The sequence below is a fragment of the Dendrobates tinctorius genome, unplaced genomic scaffold, assembly GCF_039654945.1.
Source record: "Dendrobates tinctorius isolate UK_male_01 unplaced genomic scaffold, ASM3965494v1 ptg000134l, whole genome shotgun sequence".
NCBI classification, from domain to species: domain Eukaryota; kingdom Metazoa; phylum Chordata; class Amphibia; order Anura; family Dendrobatidae; genus Dendrobates; species Dendrobates tinctorius.
Window position 1 is genome coordinate 4,070,015 of NW_027361802.1, and position 11,323 is coordinate 4,081,337.

At 37.9% G+C, this 11,323-nt stretch overlaps 1 long non-coding RNA gene across 1 annotated transcript; it reads right to left on the reverse strand.

Moving 5' to 3' along the window:
• Nucleotides 1-9,805: 9,805 nt before the first annotated feature.
• Nucleotides 9,806-10,838, reverse strand: LOC141048337 (uncharacterized). Its single transcript, XR_012220029.1, has 2 exons — nucleotides 10,618-10,838; nucleotides 9,806-10,455 (listed from the first exon to the last, which is right to left on the reverse strand). It is a non-coding gene; the product is annotated as an uncharacterized lncRNA (long non-coding RNA).
• Nucleotides 10,839-11,323: the final 485 nt, after the last annotated feature.

An 11,323-nucleotide genomic window follows, 5' to 3' on the forward strand; every position in this document is an offset into this window, starting at 1 on the left:
TATTTAAATATGGACTCAAATGATTTGACAGATCTCAGGGATATTTTTATATTATTTTAATAATTGATATGCCATATAGGCACTTTTTTCTTGCACATTGTTTATAATTGCCAATTTTGACTTAAATAAAGGCTGCTTTTTATATACATTTTGCCGTCCCATTTTTAGAAAAACAATTGTCCTATACAGTGGTTTGTTCACAATGTGCAATTTTAGTAAAATAATAAGTGCAATTGATATGTTTAACAAATTGTTTTGCTTATGTTAGTATAATGCATAAGGGATATTACCTAACCAGTAGCTACATATAGTGAAAAAAATGAAATCTCTTTATTTACTCTTTTATAGCACCATTGACTTCCATCCCCAAGTTTCAACATAGAAACAAATGCAATGTATATGAGATAGTTTTGTTAACAGGCATTTAATTAACTCTGCAAAAAGCAATCAGAACATACAAGTGCCATTCCTTGTGTGCTGTATTATCTTGTCTAACTTTCAAAGGACTTCAGAGTGAGGAACAAACCTTTCATTGCTTACTGAAAGAAGCTTAGTGTTCTCAGAGCTGGAGTTGCAGAAAATGCCACTGCAATTTAAGCAACAGTGATCAAAAGGAACTATCTCAAATCAACAGAAGTCAGGTTCAATCTCTTGTCTCTAATCCAAAGCAAGCAGCAGACAACATGTTCAAAATAGACAATTTTGTGAAAGTCTTGACCTATGACTGGTGACTCAAAAGGCTAAAAAATACTCTGGAAAAGAGTTTTACTGGCTTTAGTTTTTAACCTTGAAAAGTTGGAAAAGGGTTAGAAGTCACAAAAGAAACATTGAAGTGGATGAATAATAAGCTCTGTGAATTTCATTAAATTACCAATATACAGATCATTATTAATTTAATGAATTTTGCCAAGTGTATTTCTCATCCACGCTAGTATTATAATTCAGTATTAAAAATACTTGCCTAAATAAGGCATTTTAGGCAGGAAATTTATATTAAAAAATATGTCCATTTATCATAATTTAGCTGATCCTATCGTGGTATGTTGAACAAATGCAAATACAATGCAATATAGGTGTCTCTGGTGTTCAGTTTACTCTACCAGAATTTATCAAATATGGGTTTACAGATTTTTGCCTAATTTCTCGTGTTTTAAATAAAGGGCTGTGACATCATTTAGCTCCTTTTTTGCTTTTATAAGATTAAATAATGTGGGTGTATAAGGATTTGTGCAGGAATGTTCCATATAGATAATATTGGTCCACAGCAAAGAGGGCAGTAGCCTCTGCCAGTTACTGAAGATAAGCCTCTATTAGCTAAATACAAGATGATCTACAGTAATCAGCAACTGCCATTAAACAATGTGGTGAAGCAGTGGTCTTCCATACTGTACACTCTTTACATCTGATCTATACTGGTGCTACAAGCAGCTGATTAGTGGGGGTGCCAGGTGTCGGACCCCCAACAAATTTAATAATGCCTTTAGGATGAAAATATGTAATTAACCCCTTTCCGAGATCGGGCGTAAATTTACGCCAATGTCAGACTCCCTCCCTTTGATGTGGGTTCTGACGGAGAGCCCACATCTTTCCCATTACATATCAGCTGTTTTGAACAGCTGACATGTGCCCGGAACAGCTGGGGGTGGAATTGTGATCCACCTGCGGCTATTAACCCGTTAAATTCCGCTGTGAAACGCTGACAGAAGCATTTAACATGCGCTTCTGGCAATCGTGACGGAAATCCGCCAAACAGTGACCCCGTCACATGATCACAGATCACTGATGGGTCGGCATGACAACCAGAGGTCTCCTCCTTGCCCGGTGGTCGGCTCTCATAGCAAGTGAGCAAATCTGCAACATACAGGTGATCTGATTATCGGCTGTATGCAGCAGAGCCGAGTTGGTTATGGCAGCTTCTAGTCTCCAATGGAGATTATTGAAGCATGCCAAAAGCAAAAAAAATGTTTTTAAAAATATACAAAAAATTTAAAAAATATAAACGTTCAAATCACCCGGCTTTCTCCCCATTCAAAATAAAACAATAAAAAAAATCAAACATACACATATTTGGTATTGCTGCATTCAAAATCGCCCGATCTAGCAATATAAAAATAGGAATAACCTGATCGTTAAATGGCGTAGCGAGAAAATAAGTCAAAACACCAGAATTACGTTTTTTTGGTCGCCGCAACATTGCATTAAAATGCAATAACAGGTGATCAAAAGATTGTATCTGTACCAAAAGGATATCATTAAAAATGTCAGCTCGGTGCACAAAAAATAAGCCCTCACCCAACCCGAGATCACGAAAAATGGAAACGCTACGAGTATCAGAAAATGGCTCTTTTTTTTATTTTTTTTTAACAAAGTTTGGAAATTTTTTCACCAATTAAATTAAAAAGAACCTAGAGATGTTTGGTGTCTATGAGCTCGTAATGACCTGGAGAATCATAATGGCAGGTCAGTTTTTAGAATTTAGTGAACCTAGTAAAAAAGCAAAACAAAAAGCAAGTGTGAGATTGCACTTTTTTTGCAAATTCACCGCACTTGGAATTGTTTTCCTGTTTTCACGTACACAACATGGTAAAACCAATGATGTTTTTGAAAAGTACAACTCATCTGGCAAAAAATAAGCCCTCACATGGCCATTATGACCAAAAGATAAAAAAGTTATGGCTCTGGGAAGAAGGGGAGCAAAAAAGGAAAATGCAAAACCAAAAATACCTCTGGTCGTTAAGGGGTTAATATTAATTTTTTTTTTAAATCCCTTTAATAGACTATTAGAGTTTCCAATATATGGTAGAATACAGCCCATACCTCCAAATACAAGCGAGTCATAGATAAGATGCTTACACTTATATGTATTTATAAAGTATAGTAGTGTTTCTAAATCTGTAATGTAGGTGCTGCTGAGATACAGATGGGATGGCAGTTTTGAGAGAAGTGATCACAAGCTTTATCCACAATTCTTTAATTTCCATAATCATTGGTTTTATAACTTAGATGACCCCTCTTTTTGCCTGTTGCAATGTTTCACTGCCACTGGGTATATTATTTTGGCATTCATTTCTACCAATAGTGACACATCAAGGCATTGAAATATTTTGGTTTAAGGAATAAATTTGAAAAATCATACTCTGTAGTGTTACTATTCTGCCTTATTGAACTTGATGGACCTGTCTTTTTTTCAATTGCACTTGGTAACTAAGTATAACTATCATAAAATCTCACATCAATTCCCAAATAAATGTTTCCGCTATTTCTCAAGTAGAAGTGTAAGGGCATATTCACTCAATGCCGAATTTGCAAGGTCATCCAGAAAAAAATCAGAAATTTTTACAGACTTAAGGCCCTGTCACACTTAGCGATGCACCAGCAATCCCGACCAGCGATATGACGCGGTCAGGATCGCTGGTACATCGCTAAGTGGTCGCTAGTGAGCTGCCACACAGGCAGATCTCACCAGCGACATCGCGGGCGTCACTACTTACCTGTCAGACGAGGTGATCCTGACGTCCTCCCGCCCGCGTCCACGCGTCGCTCGTCATCACAGCAGGAAGCCCCAGCAGGAAGCTGACGATGAGAAACGGTCCAGGCCGTTCTCGCGCGATCAGCGATAACCAGCGGGGGAGTGGTCGGAGGTAAGTGTCAGACATAGCGATATCGCTAGCGATATCGCTATAACATCACAAAAACCAGTGACGTTATAGCAATATTGCTAGCGATATCGCTTAGTGTGACAGACCCTTTACAGTAGTAACAAAGTGAATGAAATCTGATAAATGTCATCTCTGAGTTGAGGCTAAATTCTGCATTGACCAGCATTACATGTCAATTCTTACTGCAGATTTCCCATTGCAATGCATAGGATGCCATCAACAGCCAATTTGAATTATAATACACATGTAATATATGGGAATTTTGTTATGGATCAATATAAAGTTGTAGAGAAGCATATTTCTATGACTGAAGGCTACATCTGTCAATTTAGACAACGATAAGCCACCCATGAAAAGTGAGAAGAGTGCCACATCAGTTGGAGCCTGCATAATGAAGCCTGTGGGAGAAGAGGTCTGCTACCACAAAAACTCATACATGAATGTGAGACACTTAACTGTGTGATTAGGATGTAGGAGATCAGCAAGGCATTGCTGGCAGGAGAGGTGATCAGCACTGCCATCTAACAGTGAAAATACCTGAGTAAGCACTAAAAAAGGGTGGCAAGTACATACCTGTTGTTAATGTTTCTGCCAATAATCTGCTTCTGCTAAAGTTGATGCTTCCTGTAACAATTGTAACTGCTAAACACATTGCCTTTCAATATACTTTGTAATAATGAAGCTTGTTAGCTATTATTGAGTAAAGTTTACTTGAATTTTGTCCTGTGTGTCCATGAGCAACAGCACATGTGAAAAAGACTTGGGTATACTAATAGATCACAGACTGAATATGAGTCAACAGTGTGATGCAGCAGCAAAAAAGGCAAATGCAATTCTAGGATGTATTAGCAGAAGCAGGAAAGATATATATCTTTGTACCGAAAGCTTGCAATTTGTTACCATGTTTTCAGTTAGCCATTAAAAGACTGAGGACTCTCAATTCTAAATATTCTTTTAACAGAAGCATACAGTCTAGATCATGTGAAGTCATTATTGCCCTCTACTCCTCTTTAGTCAGAAATTATTCTGAACAGGAAAGATGAAACTTTTGCACTGAAATTAATTTTACAGGTTCCACTGAGATTTGAACTCAGATCGCTGGATTCAGAGTGCTAACCATTACACCATTGTACCAGACATGTAATGAAATGGGATGAAACTGAATGGGAGGAGACACAGATTAGATATTAGAAAAATTTTTTAGTCAGATAGGGTGATCAATGAGTGGAACAGGCTGCCACAAGAGGTGGCGAGTTCTCCTTCAATAGAAGTCTTCAAACAGAGGCTGGACAGACATCTGACTGGGATGATTTAGCGAATCCTGCTTTGAGCAGGGGATTGGACCACATGACCCAGGATGTCCCTTCCAACTCTACAATTCTATGATTCTATGATTCATCACCAAGTGGGAAAACCTCTCATAAACTAATGGCTACTGTATCTTAAAATTTAGTTTGAAAAGAGACACAATTACTACCCATCACCAATCAACCAGGTGAAGGAAATATATAATCAACATATAACAAGAGAAAAGTATTACAGCAGTACAATTACATTTGGTTGACAAAAAGGGAAACTGGATTTACTAGTACTGCAAGCACAAAGGGGCTTTCCCTGGTGGTGTCAAACATGGCACCTCAGCACCCTGAGCTTCAAAGAGAAACAAATGGTCTGTAACAAGGCAGAATATTTCCTATTTGCTGTATAGTGAGGAGTGGGGGAGACACAGGATACTTGAAATGCAAGGCCCTAAATTAGCTATCATCCAGCCACAAACAGCAATTTTTAAATAGTCCAAGCCAGGTCATCCTGAATATATGATCTCAGGACCAGGCATATAAAAGCTGGGTTGCACAAAAGAAAGTTGTTCACATGTGAGGGCCTGCCAATGCTGGTGTGATTCATAATTCATCTCTACTTCCCTCAAGGAAACAGAACATAGCTATAGATGTTTTGGTATTTCTGTTATTTCTCCCTTTTTATTTTATAACTGTTTTGCATACTTGTGTGTCGTTTTATTTTTACTTTTTACATATTTTATTGCAAGCACTGTTTATTTTTATATTAAAGCTTAAAATCTTTAATAAGCTTGATCGTCATGTGCTCTAAAGAATCCATAGCCTTTCAGAGAGCTTTTCTTTGTCTGACAATGAGATATTTTGGGGACTCATCACCTAGTGTGCTTGAGTGGTGACAGTGTGTTACCTAACTGAGATGTGGTAACTTTGTCAGGGTGTGATTTATGCTCACTTTACAGGTTAGAACAGAGGTTGAGTGCTAGATTGAGTGTGAGGAGATAAATTAACCCTTGCATGCACACCCCATTTCATGTGCTGGGAAGTGTGTACATGAAAAGCCCCCTTACCATTTTTTATTTATAGACACAGGTCAATGTGCAAGTACCAAGCTTTGGGCGACGCTCTTACATTTATAAATTTAGTGTTGCTAGATGTAAATTCGATTTACATATTTCCAGGAATATAAAATGTTTCTAAAATAACCTCCAATTTGGTTTAGTTCTTGATTTCTCTCATCCTCGCTCAGTTTTCAGAAATAGAAACTTCTGTATAAGTAGGCTGCAATGTTGCTAATTAGCACTTGAAATGAATTGTGACATAGCTCCTAACTAGTTACAAAATAGGCATTGAGAGATGAGGCAGAGTGACAGTAAAATGAAAGGTATTGTGAGCCAGCTGTCATCTCTCACTTCATTAACAAGGAAACATGTCTGCAGCTTCTAAAATAATGTTTTTAATGTATGAGCAGGAAGAGCAGCCACAATTCCGAATAGCAGAGAAGGCACCTTCAAGGAGTAAATGAAGAACCGAAGACTTATAAAGCAATCATCGTAGAACGAACACCCAGAGAAATCAGGCAGCACAATGTTCTGAAAACTCTTTTATTTGTGACGCCAATAATTTATTGACAAGGCAGGTGGTGAAAAAAGAAATTGAATAGCATTGAAAACAGACTACAGTGGGCAGAGAGATAACTTAATAGTGCCTGGGCTACGATGCAAAAATTGTATAACTTAAACCCTCCATTTCTCCCTATGCCACTTTGGAATGGAGATACATCCAATTACCTCCAGTGCCACCAAAAACCAGTTATCAATATAACAGCCTGTTCAGGCAACCAAGATGAAGTAAACCCGGTCAAGTGCTGCCTGTGCATGGAAGTCCTCAATTCGGCGCCCATCTTCTTAGATACACTAGATAGATATGTTGGTGTAAAGATGTCATGAGGCTGCCATTGTCCCTATGCAGGATCCAGGCCAGAAGAGGTGAGATTTGCATGGGTGGATGACAAAGTGAGACTTGGAACAGGAAGTATAGAGCGGGGATTAGGGACTGGGCAGTGGCACAGTGTTTCTTATAACTGATTTCTGAGGACAGCATATATTATAATTTATTTATGTTGAAACAGTATATTTAGCAAGTTAATTCATAGGTTGCAGTGTAACTGCTGATATTTTGGGAGCTCCACAAGAAATATGATTATGGTTATAATAAAATCTAGCTTTTATTAAAAATAGTTAAAAACGCTAACAACAATCATAACAAAACACCACACAAAAAGGTGCATTCTAGGTTAACCCTACAAGATGTTCTCTAGCTTTTATTCCTGCCTCTCAGCGGCGGTTGGCACCCTACAATTATAACCACGCAAATTGCACCCCTGTTCTTTGGCGGCTGCCCCTCACTGCCCTGGGGAAACCCTTTATGTAAGTGATAGCAGACACGCAATGATGTAACATAACCGATAGAGCTTATCACATCAGCAAATGGCAAAATATCAGGATATAGAAGAAAAAAAATGTCCTGTGAGTGCAATCAAGGAAATTGTTGGAAATGGTAAACCTAGGTGCAATACACCGATGTACCTAGATAAGAATATATAAATACTAAAAAAAACCCTAACATTATCCTAAACTGTCTCCTATACACTGTCAGTGGATATGGTGCCCCCGCTCAGTGGAGGCTGTCCCTGGGATGCCCTATAGTACACTTGTCCCGAAAGAGGATGATAATCTCTCAATATTGCTATCCCAAGAGATGAACCTGGTCAGCATGCATGGATAATAACAAAAATGCAGTATTCACAATATCAGGATAAACCAGGAGCATCTGGAAGACAACTATAGGATAGACCAAAACCTGACATATGTGTATAAGCAGTTTCTAGACATTGAATCAACCTAACTTCACAATATAGTCAGAGAAAAGAGGAAGACACAAAAGCGCAAATAGGGTCTTATCAAACGTTAAACAGAGTTGCCCAACAAGAGAACTACTCACCTGGTGAGAGTGAAGGAAAGACATATATTAATGGCGGCTGCTGCAGATTCACAGGTCAGGGCAGGACCTAGTTGAAGCGTACACTTAGGTAGGAAGGAAGGATCATCCCCGCGTTGCCGCAAGAAGAATTCCAAAAATTGTAGAGGTTTCAGCGTGGTTTATTCTACACATTTCAGGGTTCAGGTGACCCCTTCATAAGGACATACCACAAATATTGTACAAGAGTTATAGGCATACAGGGTTTAAGTACACATCATGGAAAAGAAAAAAAAAAGTGGCGAGAAACACAGTCTCACTGAGAAAAAAGGTGGAGTTCGATTCCACCTTTTTTCTCCTTGAGACTGTGTTTCTCGACACTTTTTTTTTCCTCTTTCCATGATATCTCTGTTTTTCAATTTTGTTATCCTACAAACAAAAATAAGGTTAACTGTGTAAGATATTAATTTGTATTTCTCTGATGACTTTTAATCTTCATGTGAACTTTCTGATGAGCCTGAACTTTGACACTGGGTGTCATCTGATCCATTGGGCGTCGTTTTCAAATGCTGATGTGTACTTAAACCCTGTATGCCTGTGACTCTTGTACAATATTTGTGGTATGTCCTGATGAAGGGGGTCACCTGAACCCTGAAATGCGTAGAATAAACCACGCTGAAACCTCTACAATTTTTGGAATTCTTCTTGCGGCAGCGTGGGGATGATCCTTCTTTCCTACCTAAGTGTAACTTCATAATATAGAAATATCTAGCAGTTTGTCAAACAAAAGCAATGGTAAAATGCTCAAAAACACCTAGGCATTGTTTGAGCATGCCCTGTGACTTGTATTGTAAAGTACAGGCAGTCGCTGACTTATGAACATCCGATTTATGTACGACCCATGGTTCCTAATGTCGGATGTTCAAAAAACATAATATTAACCTAATGGCTGAACTCTCCACAACCATTCTTTCCACCATCACGCACTTCACCTCACTGGTTAAAAAAATAATACTCAGCTCTCTGACTGCCACTCGACATCCAATCCTCTACTTTTTGTTGTCGCACGCTGCATCTCGAAGACTTCTGGCTGTATCCAAACCTAAGAAGTCACTGCATGTTATAAGGTCATGACATTGATGGATGAATAGTAGGGGGCAACTGGAGTTGATAGCAGTGATGTGAGTAAAAGTTTTTTTCTCCCAGCCTTGTTCCAACTTTTGTACCTATTTGGGTTATGAGTACACCTACAGACCTCATCTAGTTCTTAACCTGGGGACTGCCTATATAGAGCATCTTTAGAGCAAAAGATAGCTGAAGAATGATCTGTTCATTTCTTTTAATTACTTGGTGTTTTTGGAAACCTGTGGTATAAATACACTTTAAATCTAGAATTACATTCTTTTGTAATAATGTACATGCATTTTTTAAAAGATATTGAGTCAAGGGCTAGGATGTGATTTTTGTAATAAAACTGCTCATAATATTGTGGTGATAGGTACTCTTTAAAAGCAATCTGAACTGTATAGAATTCGTTATACTTAGAAAATTAACCACTATAAGGGCAAATTAGATTTGTTTTAAATTTATTTAGTAAATTTGAACTGCGACACTGCTTTGAGAACCACAAAGGAGTACGATTTCTTCCATATTGAACTCATTTGCAACCAATTTTACATAGCAAGCGTGACAATATGTACCGAAGCTTTTAACCCTCCGTCAGGCGCAATATAGATTCTCCTCAGTTCATGCGCAATGTGCCTGACAAGCACAGGTCAGAAAACCACCTATAGTAGCTACATATTTCAATTTCAGGACTATAGAAGTAGTCAGTGACCTTCATAGGAATGTATTAAAAGAGATTACACCAAATCAGATGCAAAAAAATACATTTATTAACCATAAACTTATTAAAACTAAAAGTACCACTTTTCGGTTGTACCGCCAAATAGGCTCCAGTTATCTTTACTTAAATATAAAATTATGGAAAAAAACTTAAAGGATATTGCACTTAGATGTTACTTAATTATTTTCTACTCATCTTCAGTGGTTTCAATTGCAGCAGAAGCAGCACAGGTACACTTAGAAAAGCAAGGCTGGCAGACGAAAGTTGCATGGGAAAGGCAGATTGATTCTTTACATATTTTGCAGTCATATTTAGAAAACCTTCTGAAACCAGATACAAATGAGCAGGTAGTACAACTGCGTCTTTTAGAAGGTGGTAGAGTCGGTGTTTGTTCTGGAACGTCCTTGGGACGTCCTTTGTATTTTTATCTTTGCCCAAATAATAAGCTAGATCTGTGTCTGTTTCCTCTGTATCAGTGTCATCACCATCCTGCTCTGTTCCAGAATCAGTGTTACATTCTGCTACCTCATCTTCAGATGAAATGTCACTAGATTCCTCTAAATCCTCAGTTACTGCTGGTTCTTCCTCATCATCTTCTAACAAAAAAATCTTCATTTCTTCTAAATGAAGGGGTTTAGATGAATCATACTGTTTTCTGGCCATTGCAGCAGAAAATCTGAAGCAAAAGAGAAAGAGTATGTGTTAGGGCGCAATGTGCCTTAGAAGCCACCCTCCTTTTGTATAAGAAAACAGTACTTATGTACACTAACTTAACATTAATCCTTCATAAAACAAGCTAAATACACAATCGTGATGAATAAAAAAAGAAAATACTAACCTTTCAATTTGTGTTGAAATCAGGCGCAATGTGCCTGAGAAGCCAAAGTGTTGATATCTGCTCACTAGAAGGTCTGCTGAGTCACTGTGATATCAGGTTTCACAGAGCCTGTAGAGTCAGGAGATAACTAGGAGGGGTGGGGTTTTCTGATAAGTGGGCAAGGAGAGAGAAGTGAAACTAATTACTGTGTGCCTGTCAGATCTATTGCGCCTGACGGAGGGTTAATGTAGCATATTTTATGCCGTGCTAAGCATGGTAATGCTCTTTAGTGATTCCGCACCTAAGTTTTCTTTCCAAAGAGCTTACAAAGTGCACTAAATGTACTGTTCAAATATATATATGCTTGCTAAGGTGTTTTTATTTCAAGCATAATGACTTAAAGGGAACTATCCTAAAACATTTAAAATTATTCTCTACCCCTTAAGTGTGTACCTGAGTCCTGTAGCAGTGAATATTCTATTCCATAGGATATTATATTTTTAGGCAAAAATATGCTTTGCCCAAATTTTGACCTTCTGTTTTCACATTTTCAAGTCTTCTCTTTTTATTGCAAATTCATATTGATTGCAGTTTTTCATGCCTCAGTTGAATTCTCTTGCAAAGTATGCCGGCATGTCTTTACTTGATGTTAGGAATGGATATATATTACAATTATATTAAAATATTAAGGAAATGTACATAATAATGCACTGACAATCTGCCATTA